The 17,609-nt window shown below is 39.2% G+C and overlaps 1 protein-coding gene across 12 annotated transcripts in view; it reads left to right on the forward strand.

Moving 5' to 3' along the window:
- The window catches only part of LPAR1 (lysophosphatidic acid receptor 1), a 355,096-nt gene that overhangs the window by 32,999 nt on the left and 304,488 nt on the right, over positions 1 to 17,609 (forward strand). For all 12 annotated transcript variants that reach the window (XM_058694577.1, XM_058694571.1, XM_058694580.1 and 9 more), the window contains exon 2: positions 2,170 to 2,383. The gene's annotated coding sequence lies outside the window, so the exon portion shown is untranslated. The remainder of the gene's footprint in view (positions 1 to 2,169; positions 2,384 to 17,609) is intronic.

The following is a 17,609-nucleotide window of genomic DNA, read 5'->3' on the forward strand; positions in this document are numbered from 1 at the left end:
TTGCAGCTTCTAACTCTCCATACGTAACCAGTGTGCTTCTCCACTCCTAAGCTTGAACGTCCAACCCTGATACCTTATGATGGGAAACCCCACATATACTGTGGGGAATACCAGAACCTGGGGCCCTGGCTAAGAGTGAAACTCATGGAACTCTGTATCCCACCTCAAGGATATCTCTCTATACTTCAAAGCTTATGGCTAGGTAAACCCAAGGAAACCTTGACTTTACTCCATGATGGAAGGGTAGGTTTCAGCACTTTTATGATTTTTAGGCACCTTTCCTATCTAGCATGCTGCTATGAGCTTGTAAAACTTAGGCAGAGACAATAGCTCCTATCTCAGGTGTTTGGTTATTACTGTTCGTTGCTTCACCCTTTACTTTGGTCTCCATTTCTCTGATTTTCATCCTCTAGCTCCAGATATTAGCTTTTGGTCATCCCTTATGATGTTCCCTTCAGGCTCCCTTCCTCTGGTTTCCTGATCCCATTCTCCTGCTCATCTGTGTCTGGATGCTTGACTATAGTTCTGGGTAAGGGACATACTCATCTAGCTTTTGCACTCGGCCTCTCTGCTTTTCAACCTCCTTATCATAAATGGCACTTAGGCATTGAAACTTCTTAGGCATTGAAAACTTCCTTGTTTTCGTAGGATTTTTTTGCCTACATGCTCCTCTTAGAGTCTTTCCTCAGACCCTTCTCACATAGGCATGGGTGGAGTAAATTACCTGATTTAAGATTTTGAGAAAGGAACGGGGCATGCATAACTCAGCCCTTTATTTCCTTCCTTTTCTTAGAAGCAAACTTTCTGAAGGAAGCCCCACATACCGATTGGCTCTTCTATGCTGTACACTCTACAAGTACAGGCCCCAATGTGGAAAGGGCTGAGATTGTCTAGTTGGTCTGTGGTAAGGAGGCAAGCCTGCCTAATTCTGGGGGTACATATTATATCAGAAGGCCCACTTGGCAGATAGACTGAAAGCCATGTCCTTCCCTTATCAAAAATAAAGGAGATATTTTTGCCCTCCTCTGCTCACTTTTCTGTCTCTCAGTAGGTGCAGAATTCAGGCAGGAAAAGAGGAGTGCCATTAATTTGGGATCACTCAATTCTATGATATTTGAAATCAGCTTTTCTAATAGCCTAATGTACTCTGAAATCCTAATGCATTATGCAGATCGAGTGCAAATCCACATCTTCCTCTATACACTTCCTGAGCTTTTTCTAATGCAAAAGAATATGAGCCAAACATGAGACATAAATTGTGTACATATTTGTACTTTCTGGTACGCAGAGCTCACTTTGCTAAGGAACTTTATGGTAGAGTGAAAAGGTCACATTATGGTGTAGTGGCATCATGGTATAGTGAAAAAGCATAGGAAAATCATCATAATCAGAGAAATCTAGGTGTAAATAATACTCTATCACTCAATTGTTGAGTTACCTTAGACATTTTACTTACGCTTTCCTTATTTCTTCTTAAAATGAGAATAATACCTAGCTCTTAAGATTATAGTGATAAGTAGTGTACTTGAAGGACTTGCCATGTAGAAGGAACTCAAAGGGTAAGTTTCTACTTCCTGTGTGGATCCAAAGAAATAGATCTCCTGTAAACTACATTGTGCTAAATTTGAATGCTTTCTAAATGATATTCCACCATGTCTAGTAAGAAATTTGGGATATTGTTTTACTCCCATTATCCTATGGAAATTTCTCCTTTGAATGCCTTTTTTAAAAATGTGGTTTACCACGGTGAAGGAGTAAAAGGTACTCATCTGCCAAACAAATTAGCTAAATACTATTGTTGTCCTTTGTGCATGGCAAATCTTATGAGTAGACTTGGAAGATAGATTAAAACTAAAGTACAGGAAAGTACCTTTAAAATTAAGTTGGACTTCACTGTGTTTCTTTTTATGTCAATAGTTTACAAACTTTTAAAGTTTGCAATGTCATTTTTCCCCATCTTGGTTGTATTTTAGGGTATCTATCTGTTGAAAAGGCGCATATGCCCTATCAGTTTGTACAGTCCTTGCATACAATTTGCAGCCCCCACAGTTTCAGATCCCTCAGATTGGGAAATACTGCCTTTTGGGAGACGTTTTAAGGTTGAAAGGTCTTATTTAGATCAGGCAACTCAAATCTTTCCCTTGGCTTTATGTTGATTTATTTTTTCAGGACACTGTGCTTCCCTAAACTCCAGATGAATCTTCAACATTAGGATGATGGGCACCAGATTCAGCACGCTGAAGGTTCAGCATTCAGTTGGAGTCAGATAGAAGGGCGCTTTCATATCCTCCTACTTTATCTGTAATCTTCTATGGCACACAACATCTCCCAGGTGTATCAAACAGTTAATGGGCTCAGAGTTAGCTATTTCTTCAGTAAAAAGGTAAGTAGAAGATTATATATTCTCAGGTCAAAGTGATGACTAACAATACCTTCTGTGTGTGTGGCGGGGGGTGAGGGAGAGAGAGACATAGGGGAACTTATTGCTTTGTCTAATTTGGCTCAGTGGGACTGATGATATGTAAAAGTGTTCTTCCTCTTATTATAACACAAATGTTGGGACCCATCTGAGAAATTCATTCATGTAAAAATCAAAATAAAATACAGGTCTAACTCGGGGCGCCTGGGTGGCTCAGTCGGTCAAGCGTCCGACTTCGGCTCAGGTCACGATCTCGCGGTCCGTGAGTTCGAGCCCCGCGTCAGGCTCTGGGCAGATGGCTCAGAGCCTGGAGCCTGTTTCCGATTCTGTGTCTCCCTCTCTCTCTGCCCCTCCCCCATTCATGCTCTGTCTCTCTCTGTCTCAAAAACAAATAAACGTTAAAAAAAAATACAGGTCTAACTCAAAAACATTAAAAAAAGATGTTGGTTTTTACTGCTGCTTTATCATGGATAAGGAAGATAGGGTTTCAATGCACACCTTAGAACAAAACTTCTTAAAAGTCCTCCTCAAGAATGTTTCTTCCCTAAAGTTTCACTCCATATGGTGGCTTTTACATCTCTCCCTTTCTCTTCTTCACCCTTTCCCTGAAACTCTTCATCTCCTTTTTCATCCCTTATAGAATTCTACCAGCATATATTATTCAGGCACCCGTCAAGAAAAGGGCCACCTGAAGGCAGTGAGCTGAATGAAAACCCAATCCTGATCATTCTTGTCCCCCAGGCATGCCCACTGGGAGCCTCTGTTCATCTTACAATTATATCATGGAATAGCACAGTGCAATGGAACAAGCACTATATTAGGACTCAGAAGACTTCTGCCACCAGCAAGTGGTGTGGCTTCAATAAACTTTTTTTTAATGCTGAACCCCATCTTTCTCATTACAAAATGGAACTAGTAATATTTACCTTACCAACCTCCAAGGGCTGTATGAAGGTCAAATTTAGTGGTGCATTCAAAGAAAGTATTTTAAGAATTAGAAACTACTTTGATGTTGCTATGAGTTCAAGAATGAGAACATGGTAACTGGAGGGGGACTCGGAGTTATCTAGTCTTACCCTTCACTTTAACAACAGGGAAGTTAAAACCCAGAAAGTGTCATGACTCACTCAAGCCCATAAAGTCAGGTAGAAGCAAAATCAGGTTACAGACAGTATTCCCAATGTTAGAGACTGGAGTTAGAATGAGTTTTCAATTGTTCAGTAATGAATTAACCACGGATTGATCCACTGGCTGTCAGTGCTGGATGTGATGCCAGTAGATCAAGGATGTGAAGGAAGAATAGAGTCAGAGACATTGCTGATCGTGGACAACAAGGGAGAACAACATAAAGTCGGGTGTAGGAAAGGGTGATGAGTTGTCACAAGAGGGTGGCTAGGAACTTGAAAAAGTCTGTAGAATCTGTTATTCTATCTATTCTAAAATGCTACACAAAGATATGTTTTGTTTGGAGTACCTATTTATTTTGAATGATTAATGATAGATTATCCACTCAAATTTAGCAGGTCTTAATTATGGCTATATAACAGCTGTGGATATGTGTCAGAAATTCATTTACTGGAATGAGAAAATTTCCCTTCCCCATGAGTCATGAGAATCTTCTTTCCACTGGAGTTTTATTTTGTTGAAGCCAGGGATTAAGCAATTGGTAAGTTATTTGGTTCATGATGTCCAGGATCTCATAATCTGTCTACACGTGTTGCTTATCTTTTAGACTTGGGTTCTCTACCACTCGTGTGAATAAACCTCAGATGAGGCAGATGGCCAGAACATTCTCTTCCTTGTAACTGGCAATATCATGAGAGGTCCAATGATGAGATAGTTTTTGGGTAGGGAGCTGGCACTCTCTAGGCATCAGATCGATACGTGTTAGGAATGAAGTTAGTGCGTTTACTCTTCTTTTATTTATTTATTTATTTATTTATTTTTGTTTTTTCCACTTAAGTGTCACATGGTGTGTGTTCTTAAAGATTATTCTATTATCAAGTGTTACCATTTTTCTTAAGCAATTTCTTCAAGGGAAGTTTCATTACCTCTTTCTTTGAAATGATACTCTCCATCTGTTTTTTGTTGGCAACACAAGGAACAATTTCCAGTACCCAATTAAAGTTATGCAGGCTGACTTTCATTAATATGTCACCAAGCATTTCTAACTGTTGTGCATTATTTTCTTAGAGAATACAAAACCAAGGGCCCTTGATACTCAGTTTCTGAACTTTGTCTAGAGTTTACATATATTCTTAGGCCCTTCTTTAGAGGTACTAATGCTTTTTCTTGTTATGGAGAGAGCAGTGTTTAACGTGAAAGACAGTTCCTTGGAGAACTCTATGTTTAATAGGTGATTTAATAAGCTCATTTAGGTTCTTACCATGAATGTAAGTAGATGGCTGTGGTCAAAGTGTGTAACTTTAATACACATTCATGGGTTAGACTATCTTCTTATAAAATTTTGACATTCTCATGTCCTAGAGCACATTTCATTCATCACATCCCAAACTCTTGAACCTATTCTCAGGATGGACTTTTGTACAATATGAATATCTCTCATTGCTAGATTTGCAACTCAACACAGTTGATCTCATTGGAAGCAAAACAGACTCTGAAAGGGACTTTTTCAATTATAACATGGTTGGATTTTTTCCGGAAAAAAAAAAACAAACAAACCATCCCTGGAGAATGAAAAGGGGGACGGATCTTGAGAATGAAAAGAAGTGAAGTATTCTGCTCTTGGGAAGTAGGGGTTTTGTGGGGAGACAGAAGGGAGGAGGTGCGGTGGAGGGAGGGAGGAAGAGAGGGAGCAGAGAGGAAGGAAGAGAGAGAAAGAGGGAGAGAGAATATGATAACTCTTAGCAGATGCTGAGATCTGAAATCCTGGATCCAGTCATCCCAATCCTGACTGTGTCTTGGGGAAGATGGCTGCTTGTGCATATGGATAAGGCTGAAATAACTGAGAAGCAAAATCGAATTTGGACGATCTGTTGAAATGTCCAGAAGCCCATGGGCCCAAGTGACATGAATCCAGTCAGTATAGCATGGGGGCTGTGTTTACCATCCCCCCTTTTTTTTTGGCCTTGGGGTTTTATTTTAATAAAACCAATGATTGATCAAGTGGTAATTTATTTGGTTCATGAAGACCAGATTCTCATAGCCTCCCTACATGTGTTGCTTATCTTTCAGTCTTTTGTCCTCTACAGGCTGGTTGAATAAACTTCAGGTAAGTTCCATTCCCATTGGTAGAAAAGCCTGAACTGAAGGAACTCTCCCTGGTAGTGGACAGTTGGCATAGAGCTGATGGGTTGAAAGATTTTTGGTGGAGGTGTGTACCATTTTGCCATAAATCTGTCAGGAAACAAGCTGGATCATGCATAAGTGATAGAACTATCTGGGTTTCAACAGGGACACCATGTGACAATGTCAGGCCCAGTAGTGGTAGAGAAGAGAGTTACCTGGTAGATGAAATTTTCTCTCTAAAAGGGACTTATAACCAGGAATGAGGCCTTGAAATGAGGAGTCAGTTCCTGGTGTTGGTGGGCTTATCTTGGATGAGGCAGTGGTGTGTGGAGAGAGATGAAGTATTCAAAAATGTGACTTTGTGTTCTGTCCTCAGCTGTTAAAGCAGGGAAGTATCTATTGCACAATACTGATTCTATGGGATTTTCCTTAACACAAATCTATCTGGGACATACTTTGATAGGTATAAACAATATTTAACAATTCTAGGGTCTTAGTATTTATATTGTGTTTGTCTAATTAGAATCTTATTTAACTGCACATATTCCCAAACTAATATAGAGTTTTTAAAAAGTCATAAAATTATACATCAAAAAACATAAATTATGAATGTTAGACGAGAGAGGAAATAGGAGTTTTATGATCTTTTAACTCATATGACTTACCTTGCAACTCCCTAAGAAGAGCACTGTATGGCAAGACCATGACTTTGAAATTATGCTGATCAAGATTTGAATTATTTTTTAGTATGAACTTGAGCATCGATTTCCTTATGAATAAAGTCTACTTTGTTATAAGTCTTTTATTTTATTTATTTATTTATTTATTTATTTATTTATTTATTTTTTAATATATGAAATTTACTGTCAAATTGGTTTCCATACAACACCCAGTGCTCATCCCAAAAGGTGCCCTCCTCAATACCCATCACCCACCCTGCCCTCCCTCCCACCCCCCATCAACCCTCAGTTTGTTCTCAGTTTTTAACAGTCTCTTAAGCTTTGGCTCTCTCCCACTCTAACCTCTTTTTTTTTTTTTTTTCTTCCTTCCCCTCCCCCATGGGTTTCTGTTACGTTTCTCAGGATCCACATAAGAGTGAAACCATATGGTATAAGTCTTTTAAATAAAATTCTAGGTACCTGGTAGTTGCCTAGTTGGTAACTATTATGAATATGCATCATTTTTGTTCATGAATTATACTTTTATGTATATACATTCAGGTTCTTACATAATTAAAAAAAGATTCTTACATTTTTCGCCATCTTTTTTCCATCTTTTTCAGAAATTGTATGCATCGTATTTGTAAGCCTTGGCAATTTACCTTATTAGTAACAAACACCTCCTTGTTCAAGGGTGTAGGATTATAAATCTGTAAGTTAAGCATTGTTATATAGATACCATTTTACATTAATTTATAACCTGAATCTATGATCCTTTTTCTACTTGGGCATAAGGTCTCAATATTGGATTCAGAGTTATCTAAAACCTATGAAAAATTACTGGAGAGGGAAGTGAAATAGAATTTTATTTTATTATTTGAGAGAGAGAGAGAGAGAGAGAGAGAGAGAGAGAAAGTGGGGGAGGGACAAGGGGGAGAGAGAACCTTAAGCAGGCTCCATGCTCAGCTCGGAACCTGGTGCAAGGCTAGATCCCACAACACTGGGTTCATGACCTGAGCTGATACCATGAGTTAGACAACTGACGGAGCCGCCCAGATGCCCTTCAGTGAGGTAGAATTTTAATGGACAAAGGAAATGAAAAAAATTATTAAGAAAGATAATGAAGTTAAATAATTGTGGGGAAAAAATCTCTGTTGGAAATGAAAGAAACAAGTAGATACCATTTCCCATTTAATGAAGTAGCAAAGTAAAGAAGAAAATGGTCAACCAGAACTTGAAGTTTTTTTTTTTTTAAGTTTACTTATTTTTGAGGGGGGAAGGGGGGAAGGGGTAGAGAGAGAGGGAGAGAGAGAGAATCCCAAGCAGGCTCTGTGCTGTCAGCACAGAGCCCGAAGTGGGGCTTGAACCCACAAACCGTGAGATCATGACCTGAGCAGAAATCAAGAGTTGGATGCTTAACCAACTGGGCCACACAGGCACCCTGAATTTGGAAGTTTTTATTTTATTTTATTTATTTATTTATTTATTTTTTTTAACGTTTATTTATTTTTGAGACAGAGAGAGACAGAGCATGAACAGGGGAGGGGCAGAGAGAGAGGGAGACAGAGAATCCGAAATAGGCTCCAAGCTGTCAGCACAGAGCCCGGCGTGGGGCTCGAACTCACGAACTGTGAGATCATGACCTGAGCTGAAGTCGGACGCTTAACTGACCGAGCCACCCAGGCGCCCCAATTTGGAAGTTTTTAAATGACAACATCAAACATTTGAAGAGGGAGTAATGAAAATGATAATTTTTTTTGTTTTTGTTTTTAGTGATAGTACCTTTTGCAGTAGAAAAAGTGAAATTGAAAAACTAATTTGATTCTATTTATCTATTAAGACTCAAAATTATTTCATCACATTGACTCACTATCTAACCCCTTCTGAGAATTTAGAATGTTATGAGTCAGGAAAAGGCTGAATATTCTCCTTACAATATTGGAAACAGCTTAAATGTGTAAATCTTGGGGATAGTTCAACAAATTTTATGGTGAAGAAATATTCAACAAATATTATGAAGCCAGCAGAAGAAAAATGAAGACCAGGAGGCACCTGACAAATTGCTAATGATAAACTTTCAGGGAGAAAGGAAAAATGTAAAGAATGAATGTATGCTGTGGTAACAAGTGGAGAGATCTGCAATGTCCCTTCTCTGTTCAGGTGGAGGTCTGGCTTACTTTTCCCGCCTTTACATCCTCAGGTCTCATGGGTGACGGCCTCCCTTGAGTCCTTATTCCCCATTCCTAGTGTCTACTTGCTGCTTACGGAAAATACTGTTTGCCCTCCCTCCCATCCCTTTGGACCACACTTCATTCCGCATTAGGCTGAATTCTTTAGAGGGGAACTTCACCTAGTGCCTCAGTGGAGTAAGGGAGTTCTCAGCCCTTTTATATTTACCATTTACTGCCCACAGGGCCCCAGCACAGGTCCTTAGTGGAAAGGGATGGTGCTGGGACAAATCTGAACAGAGTACACAAAACTGAACTGGAGAGGACATCTGACTTCTTGGCTGAAGGATGTATGCTCCTTGTTCCCTTTTCTTATGTTGTTGTTTTTTCTTAATTTCAGAGAGAAAGAGAGTGCAAGAATGAGAGAGCATGAGTTGAGGAGAGGTGCAGTGGGGGAACAGAGACAGAGAGAGAGAGAGAGGAGAGGGAGGGAGAATCCCAAGCAGGTTCCACACTCAGCGTGGAGCTTGATCCCATGACCCTGGGATCATGACCGGAGCTGAAATCAAGAGTCAGACACTCAACCGACTGAGCCACCCAGGTGCCTCTTTTATGTTTTTATTTTTTATTTTTTATTTTTTTATTTTTAAACAAAGGAGCTTCTCACTTTTTAAGAGTACATAGCCCTGGATGGGCCACTGGATGCCCAAACCCACCTCAATTTAGAACGAGCACATTCTAAATGTTGTTATACTGACACCACTTGCACTCCCTCATCTCTCACACAAACTTCTGGGAGGTATTTGTACGGCATATGGTGAGCTTTGAGCGGACTATATAATTATGTAAAATCCTGACACTTTTTTTCTGAATTACTTTGGTATTTACAGGATGGTTTTCACTGGATGGATACATTTATTTTTGTTTCTTATACAATATAGTTCTAGTTCTGCTACTGAATAGTTGTATAAACTTGGGAAACTTTCACTCTGAATTCCAAATTTGTGAAAAGGGCAGGTAGATATTGATGTTACTAAGACTCTCATTAGAAAACTCTGGGTGTCTTGGTTAAAGTTCAGAGTGAGTTTCCTATGGGCCTTTAATTTTCTGCTCACTCAGCTTGATTTCCTACTTTTCTCTCTTGGGTTTGTATAGTCCTCAGATTTTTTCTTTTTTTTTTTTTTTTGGTGTAAACTTCAGTATTTTCAGATCCTATTTTCTTTTTGTGTGCTGAAAGGAGGCAATTATGTCTTTATGGCTTTGAGTTTTACTGTTGTGAGAAGACAGACAGGGTATAACTCAAGTAACAGTCTAGGAAGTTAAAAAATCTTCATAGTTATGTTCCTGATCTGTATTTCCCAAGTTCCTTTTCAGCATGATAGCTGGAAATGTCTCTTACATGGTGCTAAAAGTTGCTTTTATATAACTGAGCTTCTGAGTAAGCTACTTAGAGTAAGTTACCAGGTCTGGTAGAATTTTCAATTCATATTTTAGTCTTCTTTAATTTATTATTTTCATTTATTGTCTACACCTCTATGTCCATGAGTCAATCCATCTGTTTGTTGTTTTGCTAGATTCACTTTTTAGCTTTATTGAGGAATAAATAACAAATCAAATTGTAATATATTTAAAGTATACAATGTGATGATTTGATGATTTGATATAGGTATATACTGTGAAAGGATTAACATCACCTCAGTATTACCTTTTTTGTGTGTGTGTGAAACATTTAAGTTCTACTCTCTTTGTAAGTTTCAGTTAAATAATATAGTCATGGGACGCCTGGGTGGCGCAGTCGGTTAAGCGTCCGACTTCAGCCAGGTCACGATCTCGCGGTCCGTGAGTTCGAGCCCCGCGTCAGGCTCTGGGCTGACGGCTCGGAGCCTGGAGCCTGTTTCCGATTCTGTGTCTCCCTCTCTCTCTGCCCCTCCCCTGTTCATGCTCTGTCTCTCTCTGTCCCAAAAATAAATAAAAAACGTTGAAAAAAAATAATATAGTCATATAATATAGTTATATAATACAGTATTATCAATTATAGTCACCACGTCATATTTAGACCCTCAGACCTGATTGATCCTATAACTAGGAGTTTGTATTCTTTTTTTTAAAGTTTATTTTTATTTATTTTGAGAGAGAGCAAGTGGGGGAGGGACAGAGAGAGAGGGAGAGAATTCCAAGCAGGCTCCAGACTGTCAGCTCAGAGCCTGATGCAGGGCTCGAACTCAGAAACCATGATGAGATCATGACCTGAGCCCAAATCAAGAGTCGGTTGTTTAACCGACAAGCCACCCAGATGCCTCTAAAAGTTTGTATTCTTTTATCAGCCTCTTCCTATTACCCCCACCATTTTACTCTGTTTCTTTTCTTTTCTTTCTTTTCTTTTTAGATATAGTGATACCATACAGTTATTTGTCTTTCTCTTGTCTGGCTTGTTTTACTTAGCATCATGCTTTCCAGGTTCATCTATGTTGAGGCAAATGGCAGCATTTCCTTCTTTTTTAAGGCTGAATAATATTCCATTACAGCGTGCTCTCTCTCTCTGTCTCTCTCTCTCTCTCTCACACACACACACACACACACACACACACTCTTTATCCATCCATCTGTTGACACATACTTAGGTTGTTTCCCTGCCTTGGCTGTTGTAGATAATGCTGCAATGAACATCCAAAAATTCACTGCCAAGACCAATGTCAAGAACTTATCCTTTATATTTTCTTCTAGGAGATTTACAGTTTCAGGTCTTATGTTCAAATCATTAATCCATTTTGAGGCGATTTTATGTATGGTATAAGAGAGTGGTCCAGTTTCATATTTTTCATGTGGATATTCAGTTTTCCCTACACCATTTATTGAAGAGACTATCCTTTCCCTAATGTACATTCTCAGCTCCTGTAACACAATTAGTTGTCTAGATATTCATGGGTTTATTTCTGGGGTCTCCATTCTTTTCCCCTTAATCTTTGCATCTATTTTTATACTAATACTATGCTATTTTAATTACTATAGCTTTGTAGTACAGTTTGAAATCAAGAAGTATGATGCCTCCAGCTTTGTTGTTCTTTGTCAGGATTATTTTGGCTGTTCAGGGTCTTTTGTGGCTCCATATAAATTTAATTGTTTTTCTATTTCTGTGAAAAATGCCATTGAAATTTTGATAGGGATTGCATTCACTCTGTATATCACTTCAGGTAGTATGGACATTTTAACAATTTTAATTTGAATATGGAGTATCTTTCTGTTTATTTGTGTCATCAGTTTCTTTCATCAATATTTTATAATTTTCAGTGTGTAGATCTTTTACTTCCTTGGTTAAATTTATTCCTAAGTATTTTATTCTTTTGATGTTATCATAAAAGGCATTATTTTCTTAATTTCTTGTTCTGATAGTTCATTTTTAGTATATAGACATGCTACTGATTTTCCCCCTGACTTTTGTGTATTGATTTTGTATCCTGCAACTTTCCTGAATTTGTTTATTAGTTCTAACAGTTCTTTGGTAGAGTATTCAGGTTTTTTTACATATAATATCTCATCATCTGTGAATAGAGGTAGCCTTTCTTATTCCTTTCTGATTTGGATGCCTTTTCTTTCCGTTTCTTGCCTCATTGCTCTGCGTAGGACTTCCAGTACTATGTTGACTAAAAATGGCAAGAGTGGGCATTCTTGTCTTGTTTCTGGAGCTGTAAAATTTGGGGCACTAAATGTGTGGTCCAAACCCTTTGTTCCTCAGGGAGAAGCTGGGAGTTAGGGATTCCCTCCCAACTGTATAGCACTGAGATAGGAGTGGGGTTTATGGTGAGACTGTGTCTCAGCCTTTCCTATCCATTTCTGTGTAGGTGTTTTCACATTTGTTGGGCATGTAGGAGTCACTCAGCTAGTTTCTGGACTTTTCTCAGAGGGAGTTGCTCCATGTGTAGCTGTACATTCAGTGTGTCTGTGGGAGGAGGGACATTGGGGAGCCTCCTGTATCACCATCTTGGTCTGGAGCCTCTCAGAGTTTATTGTTTAATGTGATAAACATAACACAATTGTGTACAAAATGAAGGGCAGCACATTGGAGAGACTGACTAATTTTCAGGAGAGACTTCAGAGAGAAGATGATATCTGAACTAAGTCTTAAATAAATAAATACATACATACATACATACATACATACATACATACATAAACCAATATTTTTTCCAAGAAGACAAGAAAGCACAGAGAAATTCTAAGCAGAGGAAACTACATGGAAAAGCACAGAGATATGAAATAGAGTGGCGTGGGCCATAAGGAGAGGTCAGTGGGGTGAACAGGAGTTGCATCACTAAGAGCTTTGGGGGTCTTGCTAACAAGTTTGGATTTAATATTTTTGAGAATGGGGAGCAATTGAAGGGTATCAGTCAGAGGTGTGATCTATTTTGTTCCTTAGAAGGCACCTGGGGCTTGTCAGTTAGGGTCTGACTCTTGATTTCAGCTCAGGTCATGACCTCACAGTTGTGAGATAGTGTTGGGCTCTGCACTGGACAGGGAGCGTACTTAAGATTCTCTCTCTTCCTCTCCTTCTGCCCCTCCCCAGCTCACACACATTCTCTCTCTCTTTTAAAAAAAGATAAAGAAATGTAGATTGACAGCAAGCAAGGCAGGAGGCATGGAGAGAAGCCATGAAGATGTCTAAATCAGAGAAGATGGATGCAGGCATTATCACATGGGGTGGAGAGCAAAGACAGACTTTAAAATATTTAGGAGATAAATTTGACATGAATTTATTTTTGTATTTTTGGTAGTGGTATTTTTGGTATTGGAAGTGAGGAAGAGAAAGGAATCAAGGGTTACTTCCTGCTTCTGGATTGGGAAACTCAGTGACTTTTGTGGACATACACATAGAGAGAGGTGCTATAGAAATAAAAACCTTGCAATAGGATTCCAGATTAAGCTGCTCTAATAGAGACAAAACATCATTGCTTAAAAAAAGATAAAGTTTATTTTTCTCTCCTGTAAATATCAGCGTCTGACGTCGGCTCAGGTCATGATCTCACAGTTCATGAGTTCAACCCCTGCATCAGGCTCTCCACAGATGGTCTAGTGAACTCAAAACTTTTGGAGATCTAGTCTCCTTCTCTCTTGTTGCTCTGTCATTTTCAGCATGTGGCTTCTATGTCAAGATCTAAGATGGCTGGGCCATCTTTGGCCATTGTGGATACATATTGTGCACATACCTTCCCTTCAAGGGCGTGATTCAGAAGCTGAACTTGTCATTTTTGCTTACATCCATTCTGCTCATATCCATTGAACAGTCTGAATCACAGGGCCATAGCTAGATGTGAAGAAGGCTGGAAAAAGTCTTAGCTTGGGCAGCTCTGTGCCAGTTAAAATTGTGTTCTATTTTTTTTTTTGAACTTTGTTTGTGTATGTATGTATATATGTATGTATGAATGAAATCTCTACACCCAGCGTAGGGCTCTAAACTAACAACTCTGAGATCAAGGGTCATTTGCTTTTCCAACTGAGTCAGCCAGGTGTCCTGGTTGTATTCTATTATTAAAGGAATAAGGGGAGAGTGGATAGTGGAGAACTACCAGCAGTGCTTGCTGTATGCATGTTGATTTTCAAGTGGAAATGTCCAGTCTAGACTTGGCATATATAGGCGCAGATTAGAAATGGGGTCTGAGCTAAAGGTAAGGAATTTGCATTTAAGGCAAAGGTAAGGAATTTGCATTCTTCCCCAGTGGCAGAGACTGCAGATTCTCTTCAAGTAGCCATTCTCCTTATCTTCCTATTAGTAATAGGGGTTTTAGAAGAGCAAGTGGCTGCCTTGCTGGAAACTGGTTATTAGCTTCTTTTGCAGATAGATGTTGTCATGTGATGAAGGAATGGACTTTTTAAAAAATTGTTTTTGTATTTTTTTAATATGAAATTTATTGTCAAATTGGTTTCCGTACAACACCCAGTGCTCATCCCAACAGGTGCCCTCCCCAATATCCATCACCCACCCTCCCCTTCCTCCCACCCCCCCCATCAACCCTCAGTTTATTCTCAGTTTTTAAGAGTCTCTTATAGTTTGGCTCCCTCCTTAACTTTTTTTTCCCCTTCCCCTCCCCCATGGTCTTCTGTTAAGTTTCTCAGGATCCACATAAGAGTGAAAACATATGGTATCTGTCTTTCTCTGTATGACTTATTTCACTTAGCATCACACTCTCTAGTTCCATCCACATTGCTACAAAAGGCCATATTTCATTCTTTCTCATTGCCATGTAGTATTCCATTGTGTATATAAACCGCATCTTCTTTATCCATTCGTCAGTTGATGGACATTTAGGCTCTTTCTATAATTTGGCTGTTGTTGAAAGTGCTGCTATAAACATTGGGGTACAAGTGCCCCTATGCATCAGTACTCCTGTATCCCTAGGGTAAATTCCTAGCAGTGCTTTGCTGGGTCATAGGGTAGATCTATTTTTAATTTTTTGAGGAATCTCCACACTGTTTTCCAGAGCAGCTGCACCAGTTTGCATTCCCACCAACAGTGCAAGTGGGTTCCCATTTCTCCACATCATCTCCAGCATCTATAATCTCCTGATTTGTTCATTTTGGCCACTCTGACTGGAATGAGGTGATATTTCAGTGTGGTTTTGATTTGTATTTCCCTGATGTGGGGTGAGGTTGAGCATCTTTTCATGTGCCTGTTGGCCATCTGGATATCTTCTTTAGAGAAGTGTCTATTCATGTTTTCTGCCCATTTCTTCACTGGATTATTTGTTTTTCAGGTATGGACTTTGGTGAGTTCTTTATAGATTTTGGATTCTAGCCCTTTGTCTCATATGTCATTTGCAAATATCTTTTCCCATTCTGTCGGTTGCCTTTTAGTTTTGTTGATTGTTTCCTTTGCAGTGCAGAAGTTTTTTATCTTGATGAGGTCCCAATAGTTCATTTTTGCTTTTAATTCCCTTGCCTTTGGAGATGTGTCAAGTAAGAAATTTCTGTGGCTGAGGTCAGAGAGTTTTTTTCCTGCTTTCTCCTCTAGGGTTTTGACGGTTTCTTGTCTCACATTCAGGTCCTTTATCCATTTTGAGTTTATTTCTGTGAGTGGTGTAAGAAAGTGGTCTAGTTTCATTCTTCTGCATGTTGCTGTCCAGTTCTCCCAGCATCATTTGTTAAAGAGACTGTCTTTTTTCCATTGGATATTCTTTCTTGCTTTGTCAAAGATTAGTTAGCCACACTTTTGACTCCAATTCTGGAGTCTCTATTCTATTCCATTGGTCTATGTGTCTGTTTTTGTGCCAATACCATGCTGTCTTGATGATGACAGCTTTGTAGTAGAGGCTAAAGTCTGGGATTGTGATGCCTCCCGCTTTGGTCTTCTTCAATATTACTTTGGCTCTTTGGGGTCTTTTGTGGTTCCATACAAATTTTAGGATTGCTTGTTTTAGCTTCGAGAAGAATGCTGGTGCAATTTTGATTGGGATTGCATTGAATGTGTAGATAGCTTTGGGTAGTATTGACATTTTAACAATATTTATTCTTCCAATCCATAAGCATGGAATGTTTTTCCTGGAATGGACTTTTTTTAATGAAAAAAAATATTTTTTTTGAGTTTTCTTATATCTTAAATGCAACAGGAAGAGAGAACCTGAGTTGACATGCTGGAGCAATAGGGGAGGACAGAATGTTGACAACTCAAGACAACATAATTTGGTCTGATGCCTCCAACTTTCATGTTTAAATTACTTTTCTTCAACTGTTTTAGTTCTTTTCCAACCACCAGACTCAGAGAGCCTTAAATTCACAGGGTTACATAATTCCCATGTAACCAGGAGCAGCACCCTTTTGTATAAAAACATTCTTTAATGTTCACTGTCATTTACATTTAATTATTTTAGGGAAATAATTCTAGCCTTCTTTTCCTTCTGCCTTGTACTATAGTTATGTATGAAATTGTGACAGTTTTCACCGTTGAACTTAGAGTCCTTAGACCCATATCAACTTTACTCATTTTTATACCTTTATGCCTGTCATGCTGTAGGTTCTATAGAAATATATCTTGAGGTGAAGACACTACTGCTGGCCCAACCAGCTGGTCAGAGCGGCAGCTCTCCTATCTCGCCTTCTCCTTCCATCTCCATTGCTATCATGTTTATTTGTTGGAAAAGGCAAAATGGAGGCATTTAAAAGACTAAGAGAACAGATGGGGTGCCTGGGTGGCTCATTCTGCTAAGTGGCTGACTTTAGCTCAGGTCATGATCTCACAGTTCATGAGTTCGAGCCCCGCGTCGGACTCTCCACTGACAATGCAGAGCCTGCTTGGGATTCTCTCTCTCCCCCTTTCTCTCTGCCCCTCCCCCTCTCCTGCTCACTCACTCTCTCTGTCTCTCTTAAATAAATAAAATTAAAAATTAAGAAGATACTGTTTAAAAAGATCAAGAGAGCAGAAAGCTGCTTTAGAAATTGTTTGAGTCCACAGGAGGGAAGCATAACAGGAGATGAGATAATGGGTTTGATACACTGCATAGTAAGTGTAATAAACTCCAAGCTGGGCAGACAGCAAGGGTGCTCTATGTGGGTTAATTGGTGCCCTGCCTACACTCAAGAGGAAAATAAATTTTCAACCACATCAAAGTCTTCTCCAGAAGAAAAAATGCTCATTAAAAATGCCACTTCCAGGAATCCTGGCAGCCAGACAATAGGAAGTCTGAAAAATCACCTCTGTTTGCCCTGCTGCTCCCTCAAACCTTGAACTATTGCCTTGAGAAGAACAAAGAAAGTATGTAGGTAATATATTTAAATTCATCTTCTTAGAAAGTGGAGTGATTTCACTAGAGTTGGCTTCGATACGTTTGAGGCCTCCCAAAGCCTCAAGATTTATTACTAGGAACATGTAAAAATTCACCCTTTGATACACACACACACACACCTCCATCCCATTCTTATGAAATGCTTACAGCTTAGGACATGGGTGCATGCAAGGTCATTCCACTTGCGGGGAGGTAAAATGCTGAGAAAAAGCAGATTGGTTTCTATATTTAATCCTGATAGAAAATTCCGTGGTTCAGAATTATTTGACTATCTCCCTCATTTATCCTAAGGCTGTGGGTCATTGTAAGATCTCTGAAGGCAGGGACCATATTTTATTACCTT

The sequence above is a fragment of the Neofelis nebulosa genome, chromosome 12 (genome assembly GCF_028018385.1).
Source record: "Neofelis nebulosa isolate mNeoNeb1 chromosome 12, mNeoNeb1.pri, whole genome shotgun sequence".
NCBI classification, from domain to species: Eukaryota; Metazoa; Chordata; class Mammalia; order Carnivora; family Felidae; genus Neofelis; species Neofelis nebulosa.